Below are 26,009 nucleotides of genomic sequence, written 5' to 3'. Positions count from 1 at the left end.
TGCTCCGTGTCCGCTTCTCTGGACCAGCAGAAAACAACCTTTCTCCCTCCTCTATATGACATCCTTTTATATATTTGAACATGGCTAACATATCACCCCTTAACCTCCTTGGATGGTCCTTCAAACAGAGAGGATACTTTGAAGTAGAGGACTGTCTCTGCCATATGGTACTTGTAGCCACTCTGCATTGGCATGTCAGTGGCTGAGGTTGCCCCATGTTACCCTGGCAGCGAAAGAATTGGCAGTGCTGCAGCAGCTCCCATGCCATCAGAAAACAATGGGGTGGGGATGCCTTGGTGATGCACCTGAAAGCATAAAGTAGGCATGTGACAAGTAAAGGTAAAGGGACCTATGACCATTAGGTCCAGTCGTGGCTGACTCTGGGGTTGCGGTGCTCATCTCGCTTTATTGGCCGAGGGAGCCGGCATACAGCTTCCAGGTCATGTGGCCAGCATGACTAAGCCGCTTCTGACTAAACCAGAGCAGCACACGGAAATGCCGTTTACCTTCCCGCTGGAGCGGTGCCTATTTAACTACTTGCACTTTGATGTGCTTTCGAACTGCTAGGTTGGCAGAAGCAGGGACCGAGCAACGGGAGCTCACCCCCTCGCGGGGATTCAAACCGCCAACCTTCTGATCAGCAAGCCCTAGGCTCTGTGGTTTAACCCACAGCGCCACCCGCATCCCATGTGACAAGTAGATGCAAATGCATGCTCATGCTACACAGGAGTTGTGCCAAGTGAGTGCACCCTCCGCAGCAATCCTAAGAAGCTGGAAGGATGCATTTAAATTTCACAGTTTGAAATGTTTGGGTATGGCACACTGGCTCCTAAAATACACTGTCACCCTGTTGGTAGCTTATTGCATAAATCTACCTAAATACCCCTAGTCAGGATCACCCTTGCATCTTCCCTCACCTAGTTCCCATGCCATAATATTCTGTTCCGTCTATTTTAAGCAGTAAGCTCATCTAAGGCCAGTTAAGGCAAAGAAGAACATGTCAAAACTGTGCATAATCTAAATCTATGTCTATATAAGTATTAATGCTCTCAGGTTGTTAGTTTTTTTTTTTTTTTTAAAAAAAAGAATTAACTCTACCTGCAGTAGATATTCATAGTCAGAGCTAATCTCCAGAAAAGTAGATCTGGCCTATGACTTACTGAAAATAAAATGAATCTACTTCATTCCCCATGTATCCATTAGTCTCTCTCTCTCTCTTCCCCCGCCAACGTCCTTTAAAATTTATGCTTGCATTTTGTCACTAGCTGAAGATTAGCATTAATGGACAGCTATGTAGCACATTCTCTATCAGAGGAGGAATCCCCCCCCCCAAAAAAAAAGTCAAAGTGCATAAGACTTTAAAACTGCAAGAGGTGTATATTTAACCAGAACTTGCGCCAGAGAGCAAGGACTATTTTTGCTATGATGTCTCTCTCCTTTACAGGGCTATGACTCTCCACATGGCTGATGCAATGCCCTGTGGGGTGCAATTTCAAGTTTCTGTAGGGGAGGCAAGATTCGAAACAAGGTTCAAAGCCCTGTTCTAGCATATATTCAATATTAACTTGCAAGAGGCCTATGTCATCTTTCAAAACTCCCCTCAGGTAACCAGTTAGTTTAACCACCGCTTTGTATTGCTTTTAAACGTTTTTGTGTTGTTGTACACTGCCCCGATGATTTGAAGATATGCCAGTATATAAATACTTTACTAACTGAATAAAAAAACAAGTTTTAAAGTCTGCACGCTAATATTGATTCAGGTTTTCTCAGACTTGTACTTCTATCTTCTTCTTTGGCGATCACTCGTAGCCAAGTAAGATTGTCTTCCATAAACACGGGTTTAACAATGAGTCTGTAAGTGACTGTGGAGGTCAATTCTGGACATTCAGGAGCCAAAACGTGCGAGTACCAAGGTGTTCAAGAACCAAGGTATGACTGTATTACTCTTACTCTGGTGACAAAGAGGATGAGTCCCTTCCCACCTTGGACAAGCAAGCAGTTCACTTGGAAGCTAGTGCATGAAGAGGTCCGACTGGCAACAGTTTGCAGACAGATGGAACTTATTATTACTACTACACCTGGAGAAAAAATGTTGAGAGACAACAGATGTTTTACTCTGTCTTTTTCTCCCTTCCTTCTTCTCTGCATCTGTTAAGAAGAAATGTGATTCTTTTTTAACCTTTCAAAATGGCATGTTACATGTTTTTACATATTTGAAAATATTTTGCAAAAGGAAATTAAGCACACACACACAATATGTTATGTATTGTTGTGGAGCAAGGAACATTGGCTCTATCCTGTGCTATGGAAAGAGAATTACAGGGCCAATCAAACACATGAACCAACACAAATTGTAAGGTTATAAGAAGAGAGGTGGATTATTATGACTCCTAAGAAAATCCTGGTTTGCAAAAGTGCCATTTGAGCCCATTGCACATCCACAGAAGCAAAATGCTATTTTATACATACAAGCAGATTGGCAGATATAGATATACAGCCCCAGTTCCCAAAAGTTCACATTGCTTGCCTTGGCTCAGAAAAAAAACCCCTTCGAAACCAAGGTATATTGCTGATAAATTTAATAACCTGGCATACTGCAGAATTATAAGACTAGAGGAAAAAATGTAGTAATTTTTCATCTGATATTTTCACTTCCATTCCTCTCATAAGCGCACACCATCTAAAAATAATGCAGTTAACAATAGGAAGTTGCAGTGTGCATTTTATATTGCTTCTCTCAGTGAATTAAGCATTCTAATTAAACTTCATCCACCCTTCTGGAATCCAGTTAGCGGGCCATTCGACAAATGCATGCTGTGACCCAGTTCATGCATAAAATGACTGCATGCAAGCTAGCATTAGGATAGCTAAGCAAGAGGAAGAGCCTGCATAGCTTGCAGCCTTCACCAACCCGGTGCCCTCCAAGTGTTTTGGATTATAACTCCCAATAGTCACAGCCTGTATGGCCATGCTGGCTGGGGCTAATAGGAAGAGCACCAAACGTCTGGAGGGAACCAGGTTATCAAAGGTAAAATGCCAGCAATGTGAACATGTAGGTTTGATATCCGAGAGAGGCCTGAACAACCTATTATCCACCAAGGCAATTTCAGCCCACAGATCAAGTATGGTTGCCACCAAGGTTTCACTTAGTCCCATTAAAGGAGAATTCAAAATATGACCTGTTTATAAAGTAAAGATGAACTGGATTGTGTACAGGAGAGGGAAACCATAAAAAATGAGGGGGGAAATGAGATTCCTTCAGGAGAACAGCAGATAAGTTCTAAACATTAGTAGCCAAAAGAACACTTCCCATTTGTTGATAAAGGCAGCATCAAGTAATGACTCAAATGTGTTTGAGTGATCACCCCGTTCCCCAAGAAGTAAATAACTAGACACTACACAAGTTATTGGTTTTGGGGTCAAATAAGGCCACAACTTTATTGGTTACAGATGTGATGTTTGGCCATAGGCATCGTGGTAAGCAACTGCACAGGTCACTCCTGCCTGTCTACTGGGAGGGTTTCTAGGGATGAAGCCGGTGGCGGGCACACCCTATGACCTACATCAAATTGGGGAATCCCCTGAGAGGTTCCTGTTGGAGGAATAGTATGGCCCTAGCCCCCACCTGGGCATTGGACAGAAGCCACCCCTCTTGGAACCTTTTAACATGATACCCTTAGCCATGGAGGGGCAGGCAGAGGCTACAGCCGCTCCTCCAACCAAGACTAGGCTTACCCAATGCCTATCAACCTTACAAAGCTGTGACGATTGCTATGAGGTAGGTGAAAACCCAAATGGTGGCGCTGATTAACCAAGAGGGAAAAATTCCTCCCTGACCCTGAGAAGGTTAGGTGACCGACATTTTCTATAGCAAGGTCCAAGCATCCATGAAAACCCTAATCTGAAGGAGGGTGGGTGGAAGAACTGGCACAGCGAGAGAAAAAGCCAAAAGGCCCCACTACCCGGGCATTTATAATAATAATGATAATGATAATAATAATAATAATAATAATAATAATAATAATAATAATAATAATTTATTATTTGTACCCCACCCATCTGTAATAATTTATTATTTGTACCCCACCCATCCATTTGTACCCCAGCCACTCTGGGCGGCTTCTACAAAGACCAAAAATAAACTAAGATGTCACACATTAAAAACTTCCTTGAACAGGGCTGCCTTAAGATTTCTTCTGAATGTCAGGTAGTTGTTTAGCTCTTTGACATCTGATGGGAGGGCGTTCCACAGGGCGGGCGCCACTACCGAGAAGGCCCTCTGCCTGGTTCCCTGTAGCTTTGCTTCTTGCAATGAGGGAACCGCCAGAAGGCCCTCAGCGCTGGACCTTAGCATCCTGGGCATGGCCAGGGGGAAGCCCAGGAGAACGTCCCCTTACTCCTGCTGCAATTGGCCCATTTGGTGTCAGGAAGACGATCCAGCCTGCGATAGGCCAGTTTGGCAGGGTGGACCAGGGCTCATCCAAAAAGCCACCCACCTGAAAAGGTACCAAATGGACATATCAGCAATCGTAAGTCAAAAACGCAAAAGATGGACGTTGCAGAGCATCTCTGCTGCTCTGTAAAGTCTCACCGTTGTGGCTAGCCAGTGTCTGATACACAACTTCACAGAGGGGTAGTGTGTGATAGGCACAGTGCACATGTGACAAAGAGCTGAGAGAGGAGGGGCAGGATTCAGTTAATGGCCTCTGTAAAATGTGGCACTGGGCACATGAAATAGAACAAGCTTTCTTTCCGTACAATGCATTTGTTTGACTTTGCTGGGAATTAGCACCTCCCACTGTGACACACCCATCGTGGGAAAACTCTTACAGTTGTGCAAAAACGAACACAGACAGAACCCCTGGTGAACACGTGTGTTTTTTCTCCCCGCACCCTGCCGCCATAGGGTAACCTCTTGCAAGACTGACCCACAAAATCATTCCCTAAGAGCATCAAACAAATTTGTATTTTGTAAACCGGTTCCTAGTTTTAGTTGACGTATGACGTGGGTTTTCAGAGCCTCCTTTATCTGTGCCTCTATCTAGGTGCCGGTACTCACCATGAAGTTGTTACAGTAAGTGCCTGCTTTTTAACAAAAACAGCAAATGGTGCTGGTATTGAGTACCCCTGAGTACCTCCTGAAGAAAAGCACTGCCTCTATCCCATGCCAACTGTATGAACTATGTGATATGTTTGATGACATTATGCTCCTAGGACTCAGCTACATTGGCAAAGAAAAAGAGCTTTATATGCGTTGTTTTAGGCATTCTAAAACAATGACACCAGATGGCGCTGTGGATTTCCGCTTTTGCCAACCCGATTTCTCATACAAAGTTTACAACGTGTTTAACTGAAATGTTTTTTTGATGTGTCTGGATCCAGCCTAGATCCAGCCCTTGTCTGCATATAAATGGGAGTTAAATGTGCTTAACTTTGGCTAGATATGCCCCAGAGTGGTAGGTGCTGATGACAAATGATAGCATGTAATATGTAATGGGAAGATAGTCATAAATGGTCCCCAGTGGAGTATTTTTGCAGTAAACACAGTGAAATAATATGAACACCTTATAACCCAATTTGCAAAACAGATGATAGGATGTATTCATGTTTATAATTAGGATTGGGTCATAACTATTCAAATGTCCATTTAATTAACAGAGACTCTCATATGCAATGTTAATGCTTAGGATGAAATCAAGATGAAATCAGGACAAAAGCATTATGTATATGCAAACTGAAACAAGTGTCGTGTTATTCAACATATTTTGAATGCTTTGCCCCCAAGAGAGAGGACTGCATTGTCACCCACCATTTATGATTTTAAAGCTCGAGTGTTATAACATCTGCAAATATTATAAGGCTACATCAATTTAAAATCATGCAGTCTAGGCACACTGTAGAGAGGTTTTCTATATTGTTTATAGGGTGACACAAAGCATCAAGATAGGATAAATGTAATACAGTCAGCCTGTAGCACACGACGTGGCCGGTGATAAAATCATAATAGCAAAAAATAATAATAATGCATATATAGCGATATAAAAATGCATAGAATCCAAAATGGTGCAATGACTTCTTTGTTCTTCAAAACAAAACAAAAAAAGTCCTTTATCTTTTGAGCAGTAGCAAAACCTGGAAGATTTTTGGCCGTTTCATTTCCTGATAGGATTTCTTTTTCTTTTTCCAGGGGCTGCTTTGCAGCAACCATTTTCTTTTCATATTTTGATTTATGTGCACTGCACACAAAAAAGGAGAGAAAGTATAAAGTTTAGGTTGGCAACAAAGAAAGTTCAGAAAGACAGTAGCATGTTGCTGGGTAGGTGGGGAGAAGCATATATGTAGAGGGCCCCCCGCCCATGTTTTATATTCCCTTGACTCAAGCTACTGCTGCTGAGAAAATATTACACACTGCCAACTAGCAGCCTTTAGTTCAGAAGCTGCTTCTCCAATCTTATCCACTCTGCTAGAGCAAGCGAAGCAATATCTCAAAAGATACTTCCCACACTCGTGCCACCTGCAGCACACAATTCTTCCTTATCAACTGAATGCACAAGAATCTATTCCACATAGTCCTGGGAGGCATTTAAAGAAAGAAAAAAAGGAGGGGGGGGGGAGAGCTGCTTCTAGCAAGATACCAGAAATGGATGCAGATTGTAAATTAAAGAAACAGAATATGCGAGTACTTGGAATGCAACTTAACAGCTGACTCAGACCCGATTCTTGGTATGGGAGATTGACATGGCTCCATCTCATGCCTGTTTAGCAACAAGATAATGTAGAAAGCGCAGACTAAGGACATATTTATGCGGACAGGACTGCAGAAACATCAGAGGTAGAATGGGCAGGTGAGGTTGGAGTGGTTCATCTCACATTATCCCCTTTCCTCCTGCGTGGTTTATGCAACACTGTATCTCTGTGGGGGGCAATGGGATTGCCAACCATGCCACTCTCGTAAGAGTTAAGCCTTAGCCTGGCCAATTTATACAGTCAGAATAATCATCTGATACAGTCCCGTGTGAATAATACCTATTTGCAATGGGGGGGGGGGCTCTGCATTTCAAATGCTCCCATGCATTAAAAAACAAAACAAACAAAGTTATTCACATGTAGAAGAGGACTAGGACAGACCCCAGCCCCTGATGTGCCAGTATAAGGGATTGTGGGCCTTTTAAAAAAGGAAACAGAAAAACAGAAAGAAAACAGGGATACAATTGAAGTGTGTTCCGTTCCTCAGTAGTCTGAAGGGATACTGTCTGAACAGGACCGTGTTAACTCCTACACTAGAGTTCTTACTATAATTATATGTGTTATATTAAAGAAGGAATAATCTATCTATCTAAACCATGCTTCCCAAAGTCTATTGCCATTTTGACAAAAAGTCTATGGGGGTTTGAGTGGTGTAAGGGATGGGAACACCTGCATTACAAAATCAGAATGGTTCAGCTGTCATTGGGTTCTGTTTGGTCATTCTTTGTTGCAGATAAATAAGCTTGCTTACAAAGTTCTAGGTTCCAGGTACCTCAATTGACAATCATGACAACAAAAGAGTCTGAACCTGGTTAAAACCAGTATTTCAGGTTGAATAAGCAGCATAGAAGCACAAATTTTAGACTGTCTAAAAACAACTGAATTGCCATAGCTTCCTCCAAAAACTCCACCTCCATTTCCCTGCATTTCCCTAATCCTGCAGTTTCTAGGAAGATCTAGGTTCAGAACTTTGGCAACTAAACATATCTGAAACTGATTAGAAGTATCTGAGGCAGTGTAAATGTATTGAATGGTTCAATAGGCCTTGATTTAAAAGATTTCTCAACAAAAATGGCTGTACTCCAAGCACACTTACTTGCAGGTAATACAGTTTGCAATGAATCGATTCCCCTTAATTGTGTTTAGGGCAGGCACACAGTGAAAAACAGGGTGGACTTCAATGGATTAGCAAATGTGCTAAAGGATAAGAAGCAAGAAATCAGCCTAATTCAGGGCCAAATTTACCAGCAAACAAAATACAACTATGGCCTTGATTTTTTTAGATGCTCAATAGTCTCTGAGGGGAAATGAATGGGTTCTCACCCAAAACAATCCCCTTTATTAAATAAAAGGTTGAGGGTATAGTGCAAAAAAAGCTATTGGTGGTTGGTTTTTCAAACCAGTTTCACAGCAGCATCAAAATAATCCAAGTTACTTTAGTGGGGAGGTCAGCTCTGATACCTTGGACCAGTCAAGCCAGAATTGAGACTTCTTAAAAAAAAGCAGATCTGATTGCTATAGGCATGTTGTAGTCAAAGGTTAGCATTTTAAGTCTCTTTGGACTTAATGGAAAATGTAAGCCTAAATTGAACTATCTACCAATGATATCAGTGGAACTTAAACATGTTTCATTTGGGTTTAACTGTGTGCCCTGTATCTTTCATTATTTTGAGGCAATAATTAGATACCACATGAGTGAGTTAGTCTGGAATGAGGGCCTCAGTTTATAGAACAACAAGCATCTCCATATTAAAAAAAAATGGGAAAAACTTTCATACTTGGGAAGAAATAGCCTACTGCACTGAGAAAGTACTGGAATGCAAAGTTTAGGGGTTATGCTAGATAAGATAGGAGAAAAACACATCTGCTTCCAAAACATATCAGTCATACACCTGGTCTTCTAACTTATTTGATAACACCACACCAGTTCCGATTTCCCCATCCACATCTGCTATAAACAGTCAGTGATGGAGTTAGGGAGCCGAGAAACATATAAGATCATGTAAAACCAACACAATTTATGGGTTGAGAGGTCTCAGTCTTAAGCTTTCTTCTGTCCATCATTTCATTGGCCTGTTTAGTGAATTCATTTCTTGAAGGATGGGCTATATTTTGGAGATGCTTAAACTTGTGGTGGGAAACAAGTTCAGCATCAAGTAACCCTGCAATTTCTTTACTATCGTATGTTCAAGTTCTAAGGAATGCCTTTCAAATGGGAGGCAGAATTTGTGCAGGCCACAAAGAAGGCCCTTAGAGTCCACACATTGTGTACTTCTCAACAGTGGCAAAGTATATCTTATACACTTGGGAGCATGTGTGTGTATCTTGTATCTCTTCCTGAAAGTATTCAAGCACATTTCTAATTCTGAGATGAAAAAGGTAAAGGTAAAGGTACCCCTGCCTGTACGGGCCAGTCTTGACAGACTCTAGGGTTGTGCGCCCATCTCACTCAAGAGGCCGGGGGCCAGCGCTGTCTGGAGACACTTCCGGGTCACGTGGCCAGCGTGACGAAGCTGCTCTGGCGAGCCAGCGCAGCACACGGAACGCCGTTTACCTTCCCGCCAGTAAGCGGTCCCTATTTATCTACTTGCACCCGGGGGTGCTTTCGAACTGCTAGGTTGGCAGGCGCTGGGACCGAACAACGGGAGCGCACCCCGCCGTGGGGATTCGAACCGCCGACCTTTCGATCGGCAAGTCCTAGGCGCTGAGGCTTTAACCCACAGCGCCACCCGCGTCCCTTAATTCTGAGATGAAAGCCCAGGTACAAATGGATATAACAGAGTGATAGGAAGAGTTTTCAAATGTGTGTTTTGGGGAAGCCCATGTACATTGACATGCTGCATGTGGATGTATTTATTTTTGTTTTATCATGGGTGATATCCAACCAAATCGTCAATAACTTAAGTCTGTTGATTTCAGTTGGTCTTCTCTGACTGACACTATATATCACTCGTATTTTTAGACCATCTTTTTCAGCTGAACTTCCCAGGGTGCCACAGAGTCAGAATACAGAATAGACGACCAACAAAAAGCTCCATAAAATAATAAAATAATAATAATGATTTATAACAATATATAATTTATAATAATTTATTATTTATACCCCACCCATCTGACTGGGTTTCCCCAGTCACGCTGGGTGGCTTCCAACAAAATATTAAAATACAAAAATAAAATAAATTAAAATATTAAAATGCAGTAATCCGTCAAACATTAAAAGCTTCCCTAAACAGCCAACAGCAGCAGATTGCATAGTCACACGACAGCAGATGATGAGCCCTCAATGGCCAAGCAAAATAAACAGGTCTTCAACTGGTGAAATGTTATCAGAGGAGGGAGTCTATATGACTCCAATGAAGGGAATTCCACATTCAGGGAACCATGACCAAGAAGGCCCTACAAGATGGAACTCTTAGCATCATTAGCTTCAGTACTGTCTAAAGTTAACCTCTGACATCAAACCTAAGTGACTGCTCAGAGAATGCAGGGCAAATGGGGTGACAGCAGAGTATGAGACTCTTAATCTCAGGGTTTGGGGTTCGAGTGCCACATTGGGTAAACGATTCCTTCATCACAGGGGGTGAGGCTGAATGGTACTTGTGGTCTCTTCCAACCCTACAAGTCTATGATTCTGTTTATCACCTGTTCTGCCTTTTCTGTTGTATCAACTGCACCTCATTGTACAGAGTATCCTGATGGATTGCTTTGAACACTATGTGGAAGAGACAAAGCAATAAGAGGAAGATGTGCAAAGGGGTAAATCGTGCATCTCTCCCATGAGGAGGCCTGTGAAGCAACGATAGCTTGCAGCAGATGTTTGACTCCCCTTTGAGATGTTGTCCCCAAAGCATGGAAACTGGAAGAACTCACTTATGCTTCCTGCTTCAATGCTACCATGCGCCTTGTGGGGATTCTTTGTTCTCCAGTGTGTAGAGATCCACAATGGATTAAATCCTATGTGTCATTTCTTTTGGGGCACCTGTAAAGTTTTCAGATCAGCCATAAAGCGTCCTTCACCTGATGGTTTCTTGTTCAAAATCTGGTCTTTCTGCAGCATTAAGTAAGATGTGAACCAGTCTCCCTGTCGCCTATTAAATAAGAAAGACTCTGGTGCATCTACAGTGGAAATTTTATAGCTGAGATGTATGTTGCATAAGTTGTTCTCACTTCTGGGTGTCTCTGTCTCTTCCCTCTGTTGCTTTCTCCAGGTCATCTGGGCCAACATTGGTGTTACATAGAAGCCAGAACTTGTGGAGGAGTCCAATGAGGAGAGTGGGCAGAATATTTCAACCACTGACAATGAATCAATTGGCAAATGGACAGTACTTAATACAATGATACAAGGCATGTCACTTTGTTAACACTTGCTCAAGCAGTCGTCCAACCCTTTACTGACCCTTGTGAGCTACTGCTGCAGCCTAGTGGCATTATATGGGATGATTTTTTTAAAAAAAACAACAACACAAAAATAAAACATTTTTAATCAAAAATATCTAGACAATAAGTCATCTGAGCAAGTATTGCAGAGGGAGAGAGAGAGAGAGAGACCCTCATCACCTATTTCCCTAAGATATCACACTGAGATCAGGAAATGACTTTCTGAGTGCTAGAAATGCTTACCATTTTCAAATTAACCCTCTCTGTCTTCAGCACTGAGTCCTTTAATGAGAAAGATGAAACAATGTAGTCTTTGTTTAACAGCCACATTCATTGCAGAGCTCCCTGGATTGCTTTTAACTTTAACAACAAATTACTTTGGACGATATAATACAAGAGAAATGATGCTCATCTAGGGACCATGGCACTATGTGTAGTGTTTCAATTTTTTAATGTTGCACTTCTGTTTTTGGCACACAAACCCTTTTGAAGCTATGTATTCCTGTACTGGGAAGATTCCTACATATTTTTGAAGTAACAAATGACTGCGACTCCGAATAAAAATCAATACACTGTCAAACATTGCTTAAGTATGCCCACACATAACATTCTGCATATCATGGTAGCTACAAGGGAAAGGTTATGCCTTTAAGACTAATCTGTTCCACCCAAAGTTGCCAACCTAAATTGGAGACAGACATGCCAATATAAAATGAGTGCAAAGCAAGCAGCAAGAGCTGTATTCTCCCCCATAGTTACCCCCCCAAAAAAATCAATCATATGATATGACAAACATAAAATGAAAACAGTGTAAGTGACGTCATTTGTTGTGACATTGAGCCTCTAATAAAATTAAATCCATCTATTTAAATGCCATATTGATACTCAGAACCAACTAAAATCTTAAAAGAGAGGCATTGCATTATGGAACAGTCACCCACCCTCACTGAAACACATTGCACAGTAAATCAGATTCCTTCACCAGGGAAGGCTTGAAATTGAGGAGTTTGCAGAGCTAGAACCAGGTAATTTGATTATGTTCCAAAACACAGCACCTCTCTCCTCACCCAACCACACTGACGGCATGAATCTAGAGGAGTCTCTTCTCCTCAGAGTAGAGAACTTCTCTCACTCATTCTTTCCTCTCAGCCAGCTTTACATCCACCTTTTCTTTCGCTCTCATGCATTTTCCCTTTGGAACATTTAAAAAACAAAAAAACCAATCACAGCAGAGGAAGGTATTTCGGATGAAAGCATATTAGCATGCATTGTGATATGCAAGAGTGCTGAGCAGCAGCTCTCAAGAACAAAACATTTCTGGAAGGAGATCATTTGGAAATTTGGTACTGAACCCCAAGCCAAAATTTGGCCAGATATGCATATGAAGCCAGCTGCCACACACACACACAAATGAAGTAAATGCTCTCTCCTTCCTTCCTCCCACCTCTCTCAGTATGGCACACAGAATCAAAATAATGCCCCTCCAAGCATCTTGGAAGCAATGGATATGCAGTTTTGAACAACACAGATGCTCCTCTCTCTCTCTCTCTCTCTCTCTCTCTCTCTCTCTCTCTCTCTCTCTCTCTCCCCCCTTTACCAGAGTGAAAGACGAGGACAAGAGGAAATGGCTCCATTTGTGTGCAAGCAAACAAAGATGACAGGTCAGGTTCCACTGGCTGCTGTTTGTCACAGACCGCACGTGCGGTCGGTGGCATCCTTTATGCTAAAAGCCCTGTTAGGTTTAGGTGGCTACATCTGGCACCGTGTCGCACGTTCGCTTGCTGCTAATTTTTGCAGCGCAGCCGTAAGAGCAGCTGACAATGCCACCAACGGTGACTTGTCAGGAGCACGGATGGGGACTTGCAGCATGCTGCATTAATTTAACACCACATCAAATATGGATTTTATTGCAGCAGTGACAGTAAAGACTCGCACAACTACTGCCTGTATTCCCACATAACGTGCTATCACTCTCTAACTCTCTCTCTCTCTCTCTCTCTCTCTCTCTCACACACACACACACACACACACACACACTGCTTTACTCTTTCTCAAGTACACAAAGCGCGATGGGTACACACGCTTAGCATTCTCTGCGTATCCTACAAGCCATCAAGACAGGCGCATAAGTTTAGCCCATGTGCATCAATCCATCCCCACTGTCTACAAGGAGTAGCCTGAAGCAGGATTCGCACTGTGTGTGTGTGTCACATTTCACAGTGAGATATTATTCAGAAGGAGGAGGAAAACGATGATAGTGTTATTGATGGAAAAAGAAAGCCATTATCCTCCGTGCAAGGATGCTGCAAGACCTGGCTTGTGCGTTTGCAACTGAAGCTCTGACCATGATAGTTACCCTTGTGAAGAGATTAAGCTTTTCAAGTGCACACAGAATTTATCTCCCTCCTGGTTACCCTCCTACCAATTCCTTCACAACAGCAAAATGCCGGTGGGCTGTGTGTTGTAAGGAATTATATGTTACTCTGACTCTAGCTTGGCAGTTAATGAACCGGCTTTGCAAATTGCATAGCTCTGTCATTCTTGGGCAGGTAGAAACGCAGCCCAGCTAGAATTGCACAGATATATATATATATATATATATATATATATATATATATATATATATATATATATACCGTATATGTGCAATTCTACCTGGGCTGCATATATACATATATATACACATAACTTCTCTCTTACGACCATCATGCAATCCTGGAGAAAGTTACATCTTTCAGATCTCTGCTGTTGTCACAATAAACCACACTGCTGTTAACAAACTCTCTCACACACAGAATGAAAGCTAGAAGCAAGAGCGTTCCTACCTTTCTGCCGCGAATGAAGTAGCGTCCAACAACCTATGCAAAGCCGTGGGATAATTGCAATAGCTTCCTTCCTCTTTGTTTTAGTGGTTTTCTCCTATTTCTCTCTTCCCCCCGCAAGACTGATCCTACTTGAATTTAATTCAGGCTTATTCTCCGAGCATCACTTAACTCTGGACAGCAGGGAAAGGAGGGGCGAGAGGGGGGGGGAGCATTCGCTCTCGCTCTCTCCCTCTCCTCTCTGACTGGCTTTCATTCAGAGCGCCTGATTAAAAAAAAAAAGGAAAAAAGCCACCACACAGGAAGAGAGAGAGAGAGGTTCTGATGATAGAGGCGAAGCACTTGCCATGGGAAGGTTACACAGACTGGAAGGAAGAGAAGGCTTTTCCAGGCTCACAGTGATTTGCAAGTGAATGTGGTGGGAGGGGAAGAAAGAAAGGAGGGCTTTCTATGGAAGACTCCCTCCCCCTGCTCCTAACAGAATGGCACTCTTCTGCTTCAAGTCGAAGGTAATCAGTTCATCTATTCCGCTTGCTGTAATAATACACAATCACAGCACCGCCACTCCTGGGCTTTTCTTGCCGGTTTTGTTTTTACACCCCCCTCACCCTACACTTCCTCGTTAGATATCTAATTTTCCTCCCTCCTCACCGAGAGAGAGAGAGACTGCGGCACTTGTCATGTCAAATCCAACAGACACCCCCCCCCCCACACACACACACACCACCTCTCAAATTAAATTACAGCCCTCTCAGAGATGGTATCGAAGCAATTGGTGTTTCCAACTCACGCACACTCTTCAACTGCCTGGTCCGGGAGAGACGGGGTTTATCTGCTGAACATCCTCAGCTATGTTACGATGAGTTTGCTTCCCCCCCTGTTATTGCAAGAAACGAGTTGTACTGGACGCCTTTCTGGCAGCCTCTGCCCCTCTAAAAAAAAAAAAACAAGAAACCACACACCAAACAAACTTGAGTTATTCCGACCTCTTTGGGGTCCAGCGTTTTTTTTGTTCCAGCTGATCTCTGGCATCACATTGTGCTGGTAACGTTTACTGGGATCTCCGCCCTGTAGCTTTCCATTCTGCGGATGTAATCCTTTGCGCAGATTAAATCTGTAACAGTTGATGCTCCCTAATGCAACAAATTGGACTCAGCACAATCCCTTCTTGGATCCCACTGAACCCAAACCTTCAGCAGTGGGAGAGAGAGAGAGAGAATTGCAGAGACTCTACGGCACTTTGGGGGCAGATGCTGCAAACACTCCCCTAAGCCTAAGCCAAAGGATGTCAGTGTTGCTCCATCCACTCTGTTCCATGAGGAATTTTTTTTATTTTTTTATTTTTTTTTAAAAAAAACCCTCTTTAAAATATGAGAATTGGTTCAGGTGTCCACTTACGATGGAGGGAATTTTCCAAACAATAAGGTAGGCTGTGAAGTACTGCTGTATTTTGCTCCACACCACCACATAATTTAAATTGGCCACAGACATATTTAATAATTTAATTTGTTGGTGTATGTGTTATATTTCAGATCCTGTCCGTGAGAGCTCACAGTAATATCTATATGGCCCACAAAAAAAAGGAAACAACGCCTGTTAAATAATAAGCCTCAACAAAGAGAGTAGACTTGCCAGAATAATAAACAAACAAACAAATGTATATCCCTAGAGGCCCTCTGAATGAATCAATGAATGAACAAGGATCAATTCTGCCCTTTACCCTGTAAGTCAAAAGAGAACAGATCTGAGATTACTTGTCACATGGGGCACAAGTAACCTATAGAATAGTGATTAGCAGCTGGAAGTCCCTAGATCAGTACTCATCAGGAACTGGGAGTCATAGCAAAGGCAATAATAGGATATGCAAGAATCACAACTGTCGCAATAGGACTATCTCAAAAAGCTGCATTTGTAGGTCAGTTTGCTATCTTGGTTTTGAACATCTCCATCCAATTCTCAAAGTGGCCTCCTAATTGCTGACCAGAGGACAGCTGGCCTGTGCCATAATATGCATTTCTTGTCCTCCCAGGCTGAAGTGCCTGAAAAGTAAGAACGCATTCTGTCATTGCAATTTTATAGAAGTCATAGCTATAAGGTGAGGCGGCACTGGTTTGCGCTGTTCTGAGGTGAGGTAGAGACATCACCCTTGTCAAAGTTATACCTGTTTGAAGGACTGCGGAAACACCGCAAGCAAAATGCTGTATTTGTCAGAAGATGCTAGCCATAGTTGATGCCTGACAAATAGATGGCAAGGGAGAAGCAACAAAATAGTCAAGTAAGGCTGAAATCCACACACTTACCCAGGAGTAAATGCCATGGAATTTACTGAAACTTCTGTCTGGAAGAAAGCACTGTAAAGGATCTGAGTCTGGGAAACCCACTGTGTGTATAGCAAACAGTTTGGGGCTGAAATCCCCCCCCCCCAACTTACTCAGAAGTAACTATAATTTAACATAGTGATACTTACATCTGAGTTGTAGATTTTACTTTAGGATTTGGAGGAGGCGGACTTGAGTTCAAATTCAACCACACAACACAACGGGATGGTCTTAGACAAGCTACTATCTCACAGCCCAACCAGCACACCGGAGACAGGGTGACATTTGTGCGACTATAACATTGAAAAAGTCTCTGCCCTAAGCTTTACTGCGGAAAGGCAGGGAAATTTGCTTGTAACTGATAAGCAAAGCTTGCCTGTAAAGCTATTCACCACGAGAAGCAAGCTACAAACACATACTGTAAATGCTACAACTGAAGTGTCATGAATTGGTATACTTCAAATAGTTCAGCTGAAGGAGGAAAAATATCTGAGGGAACTGGGGGGGGGGGGATACATCACATCAAAACACAGTTCCTACTTATTACGTCGTGCTGGCTCCACACCCTACAACAGGCACCTCAAAATCTTGGTCTTTCCTTAAAAAAAGCAAGGCAAAAATTGCAAGCACTTTTCCTCAAGGACACAGAGCCACTTGCCATACTCTCTCTGTTTCCTTTAACTCCAAGTTGCATCAGTCACACAGACATACCTGAGCAGTCCACCTCCTCAAATCGTTTCCCTCCATTTACCCGAAGCTCGGAATGAAACAGTCCTCGGTTTTTTGTAAATTCTCCACAGACAAAGTCAGCCATGTGAAGTCCTGCAGAAACTACAGGCGTTTCCAGCAAAGCCTATTCTGCTTCTGTTTCATAAAGGCACCAGACCTGCACACTTTCTCTCCGTTGCATGAGGTCAAAGCAGCCTCTTCAAGCAACAGCTACCATAGCTCAGGACTGGGAGTTAGCGAGCGCTGAATTTAGGAAATATGGCACACCTGCAACAGAAAAAGGATCAAAGACTGAGAGCTGCTAGGGCAATTCTGGTCCCCTGGGAGATACTGCCTGACCCTTCAGTTGCTAGCGCAGGCAAAGAAACTGGATGAGCTACAGTCATGACAATGAACATTTCTGCCATAATTTGTGATATATCTGTTTGTGACGTATATGTAACAGTGAATGCCCTGGATATGGTGAATGCTAAGACTCATATATGAATGTTGATGCCCCAGGATATCTTGAAAAATTGTCACAGCCCTTATTCCCCCCTCCCTTTCAGACATGCCGGTGAATGTCAGTAGGTAGCATGGAGCAAATGCTAAATGTTAGCTATCAACATTTACTAGTATGTCTGATAAGGGGGGCAAATTAGGGCTTCGCTTATTTATTTATTTTTTTTTTAAAATATACTCCTCCTTTCCTCCAGTGAACTCAAGGTGCCATGCATGAATCATCCCTCACCTCAAAGCTTTTCGTGGGCATTTTGACATGCTGTGAAAACGACCCCTTTTGGTGTGTGGGGTTTTTTTGAGGGGTGATTTTACGAAAATGTGGCAGATGTCTTTAGTCCCAAGGTAACTGTCTCAAAAAAAGCCCCACCCCACATTTTAACAGTGTCCTTCCTTGCAATTCCTTTCCTTTTACTAATTCCACACACCACCTCTTTGTTTCTTCTCATTGTGATCCCAGGCAGTGTGTTCCTTGTGATGTCATAAAACCATGAAGCAACTCATACTGGATTATGTGTCAACATTACTGAGGGCAAAAAAGCCAGTCCTATTCCATAATAATAATAATAATAATAATAATAATAATAATACCCCACCCATCTGGCTGGATTTCCCCAGCCACTCTGGGTGGCTCCCACTGAATATTAAAAACACAATAAAACATCAGACATGTCTCTGCTGTTAATATCTGCATTTCCACAAGGTGGGATCATAACAAAGTAGCCTGAAGGTGACAAGTTATAGATGATGATAATAATAATAATAATAATAATAATAATAATAATAATAATAATAATTAATTAATTAATTATTTGTACCCCGCCCATCTGGCTGGGTTTCCCCAGCCACTCTGGGCGGCTTCCAACAAAGATTAAAAATACATTAAAATGTCACGCATTAAAAACTTCCCTTAACAGGGCTGCCTTCAGATGTCTTCTAAATGTCAGGTTGGGAGGGCATTCCACAGGGCGGGCGCCACTACCAAGAAGGCCTTCTGCCTGGTTCCCTGTCACCTCACTTCTCATAGGGAAGGAACCACCAGAAGGCCCTTGGAGCTGGACCTCAGTGTCTGGGCAGAACGATGGGGTGGAGATGCTCCTTATTAGAAGGGGAGGAAACACTGTTGCCAAGGCAATTACAGCCCTCGGAAAAGATAGAAAACATTAGTGCAATCCTAGGGTTGCCATGTATCCTCTTTTTCCAGGACACGTCCTCTTCTTCAGGGCTAAAATTTCTGTCTGGGTGGATTTTTAAAAATTGCCAAAATGCCTTTGGCTAAACTTTCTGGATGAGACCAAGACATAACTGGTGGTTGAAGACTTGCTTTCCTCTTCTCTTCTCCTGCCCCCCTCAGCAATATATCACATATTCTATAGCCTACATATAGTAGGGACATTTAAAATGAGAGTCGTCATAGCCCCCTCTTTTTTCATCTTCAAAATATGGCAGCCCTAGCCCAATCAGCTTTTGGGATAGAGGATGGCTGCCATGTTTGGGCCACCCCACCCACCATGCTCAAAAAGATGGTTCATAAAAGTACCCATTCCCCAATTGCAGATCAAAACTTTCCTAAACAAGGGAATGAATGTTCAAGCCTTACATTTACACATTTACATCACTGGGTTGCAACAGCCAATAGCTCTCCAGGTGTTATATTATTAAATGTAATATAATATTTCCCCACTTGGTGCTTAATTTAATTAATATTAATATAATGTTGTAACTAAGGTCCAAAACCCACCTGGAAGCTTTCCTGCATCCTAACTGATCCCTGAAGGCAGCGGTGAAAGAAAAACACTCTGCATATGTTCAAAGACACTGTTTTCCCTAAAATGATTCAACATTTGTCCATGGATGAACCTTGGCATTGAAAAATTAGCTAAACTTTGATCAGGCATTCTCAGCCTTGGTTTAAAATGAGAAATGGCTAAGAGGGGCAGTAATATCCTTGCAGTAATGAGTTTTTGTGTGTGTGGCACGTGACATTTTAAAATATTCTCATTTTATGTCAAATGAACATAAAATGGGTATTTTTGTTTGATAAAGGATCACGATCAGGAATATCCATTATGTTTCCAGAGGTGGGGGCAGGGGGTCTGAATCAATAGTTTGACATTCACCTCAAGCTCAAAAGCACATTGAGTGAGAAAGGACGCATATATGAACTAAATATCTGGTATTTTGTCTTCAAAGTAGTTCTCCATGTCTCCAGGCTCACCCATTGGCAGTCATCAAAGAGTGTGCTGCCCCAGCAGTGTGGAATTTTTCCAAGGTCCATAAATTTAAAGGACAAGTTGGAGCCAAATATTGCTGTGATTTGGGCACATTGAGATGTTAACTACAGTTGCATGCCACCCCAGTCTCTGATCAAAGACACACCAATCTCCAAGCGGCATGAGATTCCAGGCACTTACTGAGGGCTTGTGTCTCCTTTTGGAAATGAGGCACAGTTGAGACTGTGGTGTCTTTAGGATATAAGGTTTGTTAACACATAAAGGTAAGGTAAAAGTTGACGGACCTCTGGACGGTTAAGTTTGACAATGGGGTTGTGGCACTCATCTCACTTTCAGGCCAAGGGAGCCGGCGTTTGTTCACAGACAGCTTTCCTGGTCATGTGGCCAGCAGGACTAAACCATTTCTGGCACAACAGAACACCGTGACGAGTGCCAGAGTGCATAGAAATGCTGTTTACCTTCCCACCGCAGTGGTACCTATTTATCTACTTGCACTGACATGCTTTTGAACTTCTTGGTTTGGCAGGAGCTGGGACAAAGCGATGGGTGCTCACCTCATCGTGCGGATTCAAACTGCCAACCTTCTGAGTGGCAAGCCCAAGAGGCTCAGTGGTTTAGACCTGCAATGGAGGGGTTCACACCCCCAAAATGTCTTGCTTCTCCCTGTCTTCAGCTCGCTGTTTTGCTTCTAGGTCACATCCTTGCAAAATCTGCTCTAAAACACTCAGGTTTTTTCTAAGAGTTGAAGGAATTTGACATCTGGCCCGGATCCCCCATTCCTTTGGTATCTTAATGACCCATCACCCACATGATCACCACAACAGGCAGCTAGCCTGGCTTGATTAACATTTAACACTTGTTGAATCCAGTGATAAGAATGGTCTGGCATCCACAAACTCATAACAGTACTATTTTAATCCTTTTCAAGGCTGAAAAGCTTGATAGTTCCCATTTATGTATTTTTATTCATATGGTACGAGAAATGAATTTTCAGAATTTTTAAAATGCAGATGAGGACATTTTATAGATGAACGTGGTAGGGAGAGGGGAAGAGGATGTTCCTATTTTACTAAGAGAAATGTTGGAGGGTATGAAGTCATGTGACCTCTGAGCCAAGGCAATAAGTAACTATACAACCTTTAGAAGACATCTGAAGTTAACCCTGTATAGGGAAACTTTTTAACGTTTAATATTTTATTATGTTTTTTATATATGTTGGAAGCCGCCCAGAATGGCTGGGACAACCCAGTCAGATGGGTGGGGTATTATTATTATTATTGTTGTTGTTGTTGTTGTTGTTGTTGTTGTTGTTGTTGTTGAATAGGGCACCCCTATTTTCATCGGAGAAAAGTTGGAGGGTATGAAATCCCCCCTTCTGGAACTCTGTGAGGGGAAGAGAAAAGTTAAAGAGAAATGGCAGTGGAGAGTGAAATAATTTAGTATCCCATCACCTTATTTTCTGCTGAAAATCACCTTGTTCCCCCCTCTGTTTGGCCCCATCAGTTTCATTTGTTGGTAGGTCAGTGTGCTGTGGGTGGGTGTTAGGTTATTTATTTTAAGACTATGTCCCATTTCATAACAGGACTACTGTAAATGACTTTCATTGTATAAAAACGCCATCGCTTGATTGAGCATTTTGAATATCAGGGACACAGTGTTGTTCTCCCAAGTTTTTTCAGCCTTTCCTTAACTCCAGCAATGACAGTGGCATTTGAAAATAGCAAAGCCAGTTTGCTCAACCTGTTTACTCGATCCTTTCCTAACGTAAATAAATTACCCCCATTCCAAGTGTCAGCGTAGCATTTTTCAGAGGGAAGATTTAATCAAAAGTGTATTTTAGTTGGCACGGCTGTAAATTTTAGCGCATTGCTTCAGTAGTGTTGTGAATGCATCTCTTCCTGAAGAGATGACAGGTAGTAACACTGCCATCCCATTATGCTGAAATAAGCATATATGTGCATATGCAATTGCACGGAAATGAACAAACGAGCAAGCCCTCCTCCTTTGATAAGGTTAATCTGTGTTTTTCCAGATACATTGTCTAAACTTTGCACTTGCCAAAATGTGATGGCTTAAACGATAGAAAACGACAGCTAACTAGCTCCAGTCCCATCGCTCACACGAGGAAGAAGCAGAACTTGTTCAGCGAAGCGTTTGTCATCAAAACAACATCACAAACATTTTTCATTTTTTTAAAATGTAGCGTGTAAAATTAGGACGGGTGCAGCTACTATACTATTTAATTAAGAAAAGGGATGGGGAAGAGAGACCAGTTGCGTATATGAAAATAGTTCTTTGACTGGTCATCTGTACAGTCACACATATGGACTGGCACCTGTGCAGAGCAGCATCTTAGAAACTTTGCCCCATAGATATTTTTGGACTACAACTCCCATCACTCCCGACATTTGGCCGTGTTGGCAGGGTCTTTTGAAAGCAGGAGTCCAACAAAATCTGGAGGCCCATGCATTTATTTCATTTGTATTGTGCCTTCCATCCAAAGATTGCAGAGAGGTTCACAACATAAAAATGAAAACACAATCATATGTGGTGGACTTCTAAAAGGGTAAAAGAGTACAGTGGTACCTCAGATTACATACGCTTCAGGTTACATACGCTTCAGGTTACAGACTCCGCTAACCCAGAAATAGTGCTTCAGGTTAAGAACTTTGCTTCAGGATGAGAACAGAAATTGTGCTCTAGTGGCACGGCGGCAGCAGGAGGCCCCATTAGCTAAAGTGGTGCTTCAGGTTAAGAACAGTTTCAGGTTAAGTACGGACGTCCGGAACAAATTAAGTACTTAACCTGAGGTACCACTGTATTGGGAAATGATCCATAATTAATTGAAAAAAATGTTGGAAAGTACCCCCCCCCAAAAAAAACAAAAAAACAAAAAACAAACAAACAAACCCCAGAGTCCTTTCTGTTGGGGACAATTCAGACTGAAATTCCCAGTGTCAAAAAAGGTTATTTATGTAATCCATTACTGCGGCCCATGTTTTGTTAGCTCCCAAATGGAAAACCAGTGAGGTCCCAACCAAATGGCAACTTAAGAATAGCAACTTCAGTTGACAGAATATGCGCAGCTTGCAGACTTAACATATAGAATACGAAAACGAGAAGAACATGCATTTAGAGAAAACGTTTATTGAATATATGGGAAATAATTGTGTACAGCTGAAAACACTGGCAGCATTAAGATAAATTCAACAGTGTTATTAAGTTTTGATGGATGCAGTAATGGAATACTGAATGGTATAGGGTTTTTGGTTGAAGGTGAAAACTGAGGCAAAATATACCAGAAGTGGAAGGAGGCAACTGAGCGCCACAGAGTGTTTTGTATTGTGCAGGAAATGAAAAAAAGAAACTGAGAAGTGTGTCCTGGCCCTGCTCTTGACTCATGCCATGTCGAAAGAGCTCCTCCATTTGAGGACAGGGACTGCAAGCTCTTACAAACTCCAGAAATGCTGCTCTACTGCAGGCACAGATACCATAATTCTGACTGCACAAAGCCCACAAAAAGTGCCTGTGAGAACATTTTACAGAATTATAACTGCTGCTCAACAAGAGTAGGAGGAATACATTTACATAGTCATGTTTCTACTCTGTGGTGGCGACAAGTGATTTCATCTCCAGGGATTCTTGACTAGTGGGTGTTTCCCCCAAGAGCAAGGGCAACTAACTCACCACCAGATCCTGAAGAAAAAATGGCACCTCGAGGTGCTGCACCTTTCACAACCCCCCACGAATTTACATCTGCCTGTCTGTGAGCTGAAGATGGTGAACTCCACTATTATGAAACAGTGACACCTTTTGTCTTGCTCCTTGCCATAATGATAGGCCCTTCCACAACAGTCAGAGCCAAATCACAACAGCATGTGTGGTGTTCTTGCATATATATATATATATATTCCTGTGGATGGTGTCAGGTGATTCTGACTCATCATTAGCAGAGCTTGTAATGCTCATGCTGATCTCAGTCTGACTGAGAAGGTGTTGGCACTCTGATGATACTGCAGAAAGTCACCCAATAGTGGAGAACACTGTTGTGTGAAACCGCCCACAACAGGCCGTGCTTCAGGACCTTGCTGAAATGCAATGAATCATTTTCTCCATTCCAAAATCAAAACACAAGAAGGAGCTGTGACGTTTGTTCAGAACGTTTGTGTGTGCGTGTGTCTTCATATACACTTTTGTTCTGCTGCAGTTTAGAATCGTCATGAGCTCCAGCATGATGACAGAACAGCAGGCAGGTGAGCCAGCGAGAAACATGAGTGTCAGGCACCCCGGGCGAGCTGTTTAATGGATGCGGAGAGGCACTTCAGAGGGAAGTTTGGCAAACTTCTCTCTGAAGCACCTCCAACTCTCCTCAAATGAGTGCATCATGTAGGGTAAAGGACACCTGGATGGTTAAGTCCAATCAAAGGCGACTATGGGGTTGCGGCGCTCATCTTGCTTTCAGGCCGAGGGAGCCGGTGTTTGCCCACAGACAGCTTTCCGGGTCATGTGGCCAGCATGACTAAACCACCTCTGGTGCAACGGGACACCGTGATGGAAGCCAGAGTGCATGGAAATGCTGTTTACCTTCCTGCTGCAGCGGTACCTATTTATCTACTTGCACTGGTGTGCTTTTGAACTGCTAGGTTGGCAGGAGCTGGGACAGAGCAACGGGAGCTCACCTGGTTGCAGGGATTCAAACCACCAACCTTCCAATCGGCAAGCCCAAGAGGCTCACTGGTTTAGACCAAAGTGCCACCCGCGTCCCTTGCCATGTAGGGATAGGCCAAGGTGGGTCAGGTGTAAATAGAGAAGTGGTTGTGCAGGTGCACAAAAAGTGGGCTTGGAAAAGGGATCGACAGGATTGCTGAGTGGATAAAGCAGGAGCCGCATGTTAAAATGAGAAGTTTAATGTATACAACATGTTGTGTTTGAATTCATTGCATTTGGAATGCTGCAAAGAGAAGTGTACCTGAAGCAAGAGTTTCCACTTAAAGCAGAAGGCTGGCATTTTCCCATTTCAGCGAGCTAAACTACCTGATGACTTGTCTGCCAGAAACCCAAGCTGCAGCTCTCACAGCAGGAGAGGAAACTTGAGATGGCTGGCAGTAGTTGTTGCAGACAAGCTCTGCAATGTTGAACAAGCTCAGGAACTCTCTCTGGGACCAGAGAGAGGAACGTTGACTGAACTGCATAAAGAATAGAAAGGGCTGAAACACATTTCATGTTTGCAATGTGCTCCTTGTTTATTTTGTTCTTAACATTATTTAAATATAGTTAATGTTAAAACTATTCTGCAGGAAAGCTTTGAAACTCATCATTGGGGTGGAAAGCTGATTTCTTTCTACAGAAGGTCCAGATCAGGGATTCCACTGAACAACTCTAACACAGCAGTCCCATGTGTTTATGTGTATCATTAAGCATTTACAATTCATAAATAAAAGTACAATTTAACAAACCACAATGAATCTGGAGCAGCCAGACAATTCTTAATGGCCTGGTGTCAAGAAGCAGCAAAAGCATGGGTGAATAAATATGTATTCAGGAGGTACTGAGAACCTGGAAGAATTGGTGCCTGACTTATTTCAGGGACAAGACTATTCCACAAATTAGGCACCACAACATAAAATATCTCCCCCACCCCCATGTTGTTGTTGTTGTTGTGGTAATAAATTTTATTTATACCCCGCCCTCCCCAGCCAAGACCGGGCTCAGGGCGGCTAACACCAGGGATAAAAACAATTGATTAAAATACAACTTAGAAACAAGATTAAAATGCAACATTAAAATGCAGTCTCATTTCAGTAGAAACTCAAATCAAAAACTTTTTGGGGATGAAAACGTCAAATCTTCACCAAGGCCAACTACCCAGACTGGTCCTACATGGGCCAGAAAAAAGCCGGGGAAGTCCCCAGTTAGGAATTCCACTGCAGAAGTAGAAAGGAAAAAGGAAAGAGGGGGAGGGGATCAAGTTGATTCCAAGCCAAAGGATGAGTCGAGGCAATTCTCTCATACACTTTCACAGGCTGTCCACTGCAGACATAACCTTTTTATTTCCTTTCCATACTCCAGGGAACTTCAGACTACTGTGCCCATACTGTTTAGGGAAGTTTCTTAATGTTTAATGCTGTATTGTGTTTTTTAATATTTGGTTGGGAGCCGCCCAGAGTGGCTGGGGAAACCCAGCCAGATGGACAGGGTATAAATAGTAAATTATTCTTATTCTTATATCTGACCCTTGTAAACAATGTTCTGTGTTGTTAAATAATGGTTTGATTTCGTTGCTA

General features: G+C 42.6%; 1 protein-coding gene across 4 annotated transcripts in view; it reads right to left on the bottom strand.

Annotated features, from left to right (window-relative positions):
- Positions 1-15,179, bottom strand: part of CDH10 (cadherin 10) — a 128,176-nt gene extending 112,997 nt beyond the window's left edge. Inside the window, exons 1-2 of one of the 4 annotated variants that reach the window (XM_028737925.2) lie at positions 13,950-14,505; positions 11,368-11,406 (exon numbers count right to left, since the gene is read on the bottom strand). The gene's annotated coding sequence lies outside the window, so the exon portion shown is untranslated. Of the gene's footprint in view, positions 1-11,367; positions 11,407-13,949; positions 14,507-14,932 lie in introns of those variants that run through there. The other 3 variants (XM_028737928.2, XM_028737929.2, XM_028737923.2) reach the window with 3 other exon arrangements.
- Between the last annotated feature and the right edge of the window lie 10,830 nt (positions 15,180-26,009).

The sequence above is a fragment of the Podarcis muralis genome, chromosome 8 (assembly GCF_964188315.1).
Source record: "Podarcis muralis chromosome 8, rPodMur119.hap1.1, whole genome shotgun sequence".
In the NCBI taxonomy this organism is placed as follows: Eukaryota; Metazoa; Chordata; class Lepidosauria; order Squamata; family Lacertidae; genus Podarcis; species Podarcis muralis.
The sequence above is the reverse complement of the archived record's forward strand: the minus strand, read 5'-3'. Positions and strand labels throughout refer to the sequence as shown.